General features: G+C 41.0%; 1 non-coding gene across 1 annotated transcript; it reads left to right on the top strand.

Annotated features, from left to right (window-relative positions):
• The first annotated feature begins 6,887 nt into the window (after positions 1-6,887).
• LOC130977349 (small nucleolar RNA R71) lies at positions 6,888-6,995 on the top strand. Its single transcript, XR_009085044.1, has one exon. It is a non-coding gene; the product is annotated as a small nucleolar RNA R71 (small nucleolar RNA).
• The last annotated feature ends 368 nt before the right edge of the window (positions 6,996-7,363 follow it).

The raw sequence follows: 7,363 nt of genomic DNA, 5'->3' as shown, positions 1-7,363 counted from the left end.
TTGGTCTGTGCAATGCACCTGCAACCTTTTAGAGGTGCATGCTCTCTATCTTCTCTGATATGGTAGAAAAATTTCTGGAAGTCTTCATGGATGACTTCTCAGTATTTGGAGACTCATTCAGCTCCTGCCTTAACCATCTAGCACTTGTTCTGAAAAGATGCCAAGAGACCAACCTAGTTTTAAACTGGGAAAAATGTCACTTTATGGTGACTGAAGGGATTGTCCTTGGGCATAAAATTTCAAACAATGGAATAGAGGTGGATCAAGCTAAAGTTGAAGTAATTGAAAAATTACCACCACCTACCAATGTTAAGGAAATCAGAAGCTTTTTGGGGCATGCAGGATTCTACAGAAGGTTTATAAAAGATTTTTCAAAAATTGCAAAACCTCTAAGTAACCTGCTAGCTGCTGACACACCATTTGTGTTTGACACAGAGTGTCTGCAGGCGTTTGAGACCCTGAAAGCCAAGTTGGTTACAGCACCAGTCATCTCTGCACCAGACTGGACATTACCATTTGAACTAATATGTGATGCCAGTGACCATGCCATTGGTGCAGTATTGGGACAAAGGCATGATAAGCTTCTGCACGTCATTTATTATGGCAACCGTATTCTAAATGATGCACAGAAGAACTACACAACCACAAAAAAGGAGTTACTTGCAGTGGTTTATGCCATTGACAAGTTCAGATCTTATTTAGTAGGATCAAAAGTGATTGTGTACACTGACCATGCTGCTCTTAAATATCTACTCACAAAGCAGGATTCAAAACCCAGGCTCATAAGATGGGTGTTGCTTCTGCAAGAGTTTGATATAGAAATAAGAGACAGAAAAGGGACAGAGAATCAAGTAGCTGATCACCTATCCCGGTTAGAACCAGTAGCAGGAGCATCCCTCCCTCCTACTGAGATCTCTGAAACCTTTCCGGATGAGCAATTGTTTGCTATTCAGGAAGCTCCGTGGCTTGCAGACATTGCAAACTATAAGACTCAAGGTTCTCCTTCTACCACCATGGAGAGGAAGCATGCAAAGCTTCTCTCAATACAGAGTCAAACAAAACCCCCACATTCAAACTCTAAGTTTGGTGTTGAGAGGCCACAACCAAACTCTAAGTTTGGTGTTGAAAGGCCCCAATCATGCTCTGAGTATCTGTGAGGCTCCATGAGAGCCCACTGTCAAGCTACTGACATTAAAAAAGTGCTTGTTGGGAGGCAACCCAATTTTATCTATTTATTTCCATTGTTATTTCATGTTTTCTGTAGGTTGATGATCATGTGAAGTCACAAAAATAATTGAAAAAGCAAAAACAGAATGAAAAATAGCATACCCTGGAGGAGAAACTTGCTGGCGTTTAAACGCCAGTAAGGGTAGCAGAATGGGCGTTAAACGCCCAGTCTAGCACCATTCTGGGCGTTTAACGCCAGAAATGGGCACCAGACTGGCGTTTAACGCTAGAAAAGGGCAAAAAGCTGGCGTTAAACGCCAGAAATGGGCAGCAGCCTGGCGTTTAACGCCAGGATTGGCAGCAAGGGGCGTTTTGCACGCCACATGGTGCAGGGATGAGAAATCCTTGACACCTCATGATCTGTGGACCCCACAGGATCCCAACTACCTCACCTCTTCTTCTCTCCTCTTCACACCCTTCCATAACACTCTTCCCCAAAATAACCTCACCCAATCACCTCCAGTACCCCTCCAAAACCATCATACAAACCACCTACACCCACCCACTCAAATTCAAACCATCACTCCTTCCTTTTCCCACATCATAACCACCTAAAACTCCCCTTGGCCGAACCACTCACACCTCTCCATCTCATCTATTTTCTTCTTCTTCTACTCCCTCTTCTCTTCTTTTGCTCGAGGACGAGCAAACCTTCTAAGTTTGGTGTGGTAAAAGCGTTGCTTTTCCAAAACCATGTATGACACTTAAGGCCAGAGAAACCTCTAGAAAGAGGAAAGGGAAGGCAAAGCTTCCACCTCTGAGTCTGGGAGATGGAGAGATTCATTCCAAAAGCTCATCACTAAGAAAAGGATGGAGCAAATAAGAGCTTGAGCAAATTCCTCATCATGAAATCCCTGGGATTAGAAAAGATCAAAAAGCTATGAGGGAAGAGCAACAAAGACAAGAAAGAGACATAGACGAGCTCAAAAGCACTCCATAAGATCTTCAAGAGGAAGAACAAGCCGCCATCACTAAGGTGGACCCGTTCTTTAATTTCCTTGTTCTTTATTTTCTGTTTTTCAATTTTTTATGCTTTATGTTTATCTATGTTTGTGTCTTTATTACATGATCATTAGTGTCTTATTGTCTATGCCTTAAAGTTATAAATGTCCTATGAATCCATCACCTTTCTTAGATGAAAAATGTTTTTAATCACAAAAGAACAAGAAGTACAGGATTTCGAATTCATCTTTGAAACTAGTTGAATTAGTTTGATGTGGTGACAATACTTTTTGTTTTCTGAATGAATGCTTGAACAGTGCATATGTCTTTTGAATTTGTTGTTTTAAGAATGTTAAAATTGTTGGCTCTTGAAAGAATGATGGAAAAGGAGAAATGTTATTGAGGATCTGAAAAATCATCAAATTGATTCTTGAAGCAAGAAAAAGCAGTGAATACAAAAAAGAAAAAAAAGCAAGCAGAAAAAGCCAATAGCCATTTAAACCAAAAGGCAAGGGTAAAAATAAAAAGGATCCAAGGCTTTGAGCATCAGTGGATAGGAGGGCCTACAAGAATAATATCCTGGCCTAAGCGGCTAAACCAAGCTGTCCCTAACCATGTGCTTGTGGCGTGAAGGTGTCAAGTGAAAACTTGAGACTGAGCGGTTAAAGTCGTGATCCAAAGCAAAAAGAGTGTGCTTAAGAACCCTGGACACCTCTAATTGGGGACTCTAGCAAAGCTGAGTCACAATCTGAAAAGAGAGTGCTTTGGGTCACAGCCAAGACTGGAAAACTGGAAAACAGAGTGCTTTGGGTCACAGCCAAGACTCATAAAGTAGCTGTGTTCAAGAATCAACATACTATACTAGGAGAATCAATAACACTATCTGAATTCTGAGTTCCTATGGATGCCAGTCATTCTAAACTTCAAAGGATAAAGTGAGATGCCAAAACTGTTCAGAGGCAAAAAGCTACTAGTCCCGCTCATCTAATTGGAGCTAAGTTTCATTGATAATTTAGAATTTATAGTATATTCTCTTCTTTTTATCCTGTTTGATTTTCAGTTGCTTGGGGACAAGCAACAATTTAAGTTTGGTGTTGTGATGAGCAGATAATTTATACGCTTTTTGACATTGTTTTTAGTATATTTTTAGTATGTTTTAGTTAGTTTTTATTATGTTTTTATTAGTTTTTAATTAAAAATCACATTTCTGGACTTTACTATGAGTTTGTGTATTTTTCTGTGATTTCAGGTATTTTCTGGCTGAAATTGAGGACCTGAGCAAAAATCTGATTCAGAGGCTGAAAAAGGACTGCAGATGCTGTTGGATTCTGACCTCCCTTCACTCGAAGTAGATTTTCTGGAGCTATAGAAGCCCAATTGGCGCGCTCTTAATTGCGTTTAAAAGTAGACATCCTGGGCTTTCCAGAAATATATAATAGTCCATACTTTGCTCAAGAATTGATGGCCCAAACCGGCGTTCCAAATCAGCTTCAGAATTCCCGGCGTTTGGCGTTTAACTCCAGGAAAAGTCTCTACACATGAAAGCTTCAATGCTCAGCCCAAGCACACACCAAGTGGACCCTGGAAGTAGATTTTTACGTCATTTACTTATTCTTGTAAACCCTAGGTCACTAGTTCACTGTAAATAGGATTTTTTGCTATTATATCTGTATCTGATGACATTTTACACGTTTCATATTGTATCTTCTACGGCATGAGTCTATAAACACCATGGTTGGGGGTGAGGAGCTCTGCTGTGTCTTGATGGATTAATGCAATTACTACTATTTTTCATTCAATCACGCTTGCTTCTATTCTAAGATATCACTTGTTCCTCAATTTGATGAATGTAGATGATCCTTGACACTCATCATCATTCTCACCTATGAACGTGTGCCTGACAACCACCTCCGTTCTACCTTAGATTGAGTGGATATCTCTTGGATTCCTTAATCAGAATCTTCGTGGTATAAGCTAGAATCCATTGGCGGCCATTCTTGAGAATCCGGAAGGTCTAAACCTTGTCTGTGGTATTCTGAGTAGGATTAAGGGATTGAATGACTGTGACGAGCTTCAAACTCGCGATTGTGGGGCGTTAGTGTCAGACGCAAAAGAATCACTGGATTCTATTCCAACATGATCGAGAACCGACAGATGATTAGCCGTGCAGTGACAGCGTGCGTTGAACATTTTCACTGAGAGAACGGGAGGTAGCCATTGACAACAGTGAAACCCAACATACAGCTTGCCATGGAAGGAGCCTTGCGTGCATGAAGAAGAAGACAGCAGAAAAGCAGAGATTCAGAAGATAGAACATCTCCAAAACCTCAACCTGTTCTCCATTACTGCAAAACAAGTATTTATTTCATGTTCTTTTACTTTTTACAATTAAATCTAAGAATTATTGATATCCTGACTAAGAGTTACAAGATAACCATAGCTTGCTTCAAGCCGACAATCTCCGTGGGATCGACCCTTACTCACGTAAGGTATTACTTGGACGACCCAGTGCACTTGTTGGTTAGTTGTGCGGAATTACAAAAGTGTGATTGTGATTTCGTGCACCACGAAGCTACTAACTTAAAATGGAAGAAACAGATTCAATATAACAAAATATCGTAGTATAATAGTGTAATATCATAAGAATCTAGCCACGGCTCGCGGAGTTTAAGCCGGCTAGCCATATATACAGACGAAATAGAACCAGACAGTAAAAACCAGATTATACAAGTTTGTCTCTCTCAAATACAAGCCTCTAGGCAAAACAAAATACAAAAGTGAGAGATGTATAAACAAAGTAAACCAAAAAGACTCCAAACAGAGTGAATTCTTCCTCCAGGGTGTGCTGTTTTTCTTCCTGTTTTTCATTCTGTTTTTGCTTTTTCAATGGATTTTGTGACTTCTTATGATCATCAACCTACAAAAAACATAAAATAACAAAGAGAAATATATAAAATATAATCATTGGGTTGCCTCCCAACAAGCGCTTCTTTAATGTCAGTAGCTTGACAGAGGGCTCTCATGGAGCCTCACAGATACTCAGAGCAATGTTGGAACTTCCCAACACCAAACTTAGAGTTTGAATGTGGGGGTTCAACACCAAACTTAGAGTTTGGTTGTGGCCTCCCAACACCAAACTTAGAGTTTGACTGTGGGGGCTCTGTTTGTCTCTGATTTGAGAGAAGCTCTTCATGCTTCCTCTCCATGGTGACAGAGGGATATCCTTGAGCCTTAAACACAAAGGATTCTTCATTCACTTGAATGATAAGTTCACCTCCATCAACATCAATCACAGCCTTTGCTGTGGCTAGGAAGGGTCTGCCAAGGATGATGGATTCATCCATGCACTTCCCAGTCTCTAGGACTATAAAATCAGTAGGGATGTAATGGTCCTCAATCTTAACCAAAACATTCTCTACAAGTCCATAAGCTTGTTTTCTTGAGTTGTCTGCCATCTCTAGTGAGATTTTTGCAGCTTGTACCTCAAAGATCCCTAGCTTCTCCATTACAGAGAGAGGCATGAGGTTCACACTTGACCCCAAGTCACACAGGGCCTTCTTGAAGGTCATGGTGCCTATGGTACAAGGTATGGAAAACTTCCCAGGATCTTGTCTCTTTTGAGGTAATTTTTGCCTAGACAAGTCATCCAGTTCTTTGGTGAGCAAGGGAGGTTCATCTTCCCAAGTCTCATTTCCGAATAACTTGTCATTTAGCTTCATGATTGCTCCAAGGTATTTAGCAACTTGCTCTTCAGTGACATACTCATCCTCTTCAGAGGAAGAATACTCATCAGAGCTCATGAAAGGCAAAAGTAAGTCCAATGGGATCTCTATGGTCTCATTTTGAGCCTCAAATTCCCATGGTTCCTCATTGGGGAACACAGAGGAGGTTGGTGCACGCCCATTGAGGTCTTCCTCAGTGGCGTCCACCTCCTCTCTTTCCTCTCCATATTCGGCCATGGTTATGGCTTTGCACTCTCCTTTTGGATTTTCTTCTGTATTACTTGGGAGAGTACTAGGAGGGAGTTCAGTAATTTTCTTGCTCAGCTGTCCCACTTGTCCTTCCAAATTTCTGATGGAGGACCTTGTTTCATTCATGAAACTTTGAGTGGTTTTGATTAGATCAGAGACCATTGTTGCTAAGTCAGAGGTATTCTGCTTAGAACTCTCTGTCTGTTGCTGAGAAGATGATGGAAAAGGCTTGTTATTGCCAAGCCTGTTTCTTCCACCATTATTGTTATTGAAACCTTGTTGAGGTCTCTCTTGATTCTTCCATGAGAAATTTGGGTGATTTCTCCATGAAGAATTATAGGTGTTTCCATAGGGTTCTCCTAGGTAATTCACCTCTTCCATTGAAGGGTTTTCAGGATCATAAGCTTCTTCCTCAGATGAAGCTTCCTTAGTACTGCCAGGTGCATTTTGCATTCCAGACAGACTTTGAGAAATCAAATTGACTTGCTGAGTCAATATCTTGTTCTGAGCCAGTATGGCATTCAGAGTGTCAATCTCAAGAACTCCTCTCTTCTGACTAGTCCCATTGTTCACAGGATTCCTTTCAGAAGTGTACATGAATTGGTTATTTGCAACCATTTCAATTAGCTCTTGAGCCTCTGTAGGCATCTTCTTCAGATGAAGAGATCCTCCAGCAGAGCTATCCAAGGACATCTTAGATAGTTCAGAGAGACCATCATAGAAAATACCTATGATGCTCCATTCAGAAAGCATGTCAGAGGGACATTTTCTGATTAATTGTTTGTATCTTTCCCAAGCTTCATAGAGGGATTCTCCATCCTTCTGCTTGAAGGTTTGGACCTCCACTCTAAGCTTACTCCATCTTTGTGGTGGAAAGAACTTTGCCAAGAAGGCATTGACTAGCTTTTCCCAAGAGTCCAGGCTTTCTTTAGGTTGAGAGTCCAACCATATTCTAGCTCTGTCTCTTACAGCAAAAGGGAATAGCATCAGTCTATAGACCTCAGGGTCTACCCCATTAGTCTTGACTGTGTCACAGATTTGCAAGAACTCAGCTAAGAACTGATGAGGATCTTCCATTGGAAGTCCATGGAATTTGCAATTCTGTTGCATTAGAGAAACTAATTGAGGCTTAAGCTCAAAGTTGTTTGCTCCAATGGCAGGGATAGAGATGCTTCTCCCATGAAGTCGGGAGTAGGTGCAGTAAAGTCACCCAGCACCTTCCT

This window comes from Arachis stenosperma, chromosome 4 (genome assembly GCF_014773155.1).
Source record: "Arachis stenosperma cultivar V10309 chromosome 4, arast.V10309.gnm1.PFL2, whole genome shotgun sequence".
Taxonomy (NCBI): domain Eukaryota; kingdom Viridiplantae; phylum Streptophyta; class Magnoliopsida; order Fabales; family Fabaceae; genus Arachis; species Arachis stenosperma.
This window is presented reverse-complemented; position numbering and strand designations above follow the sequence as displayed.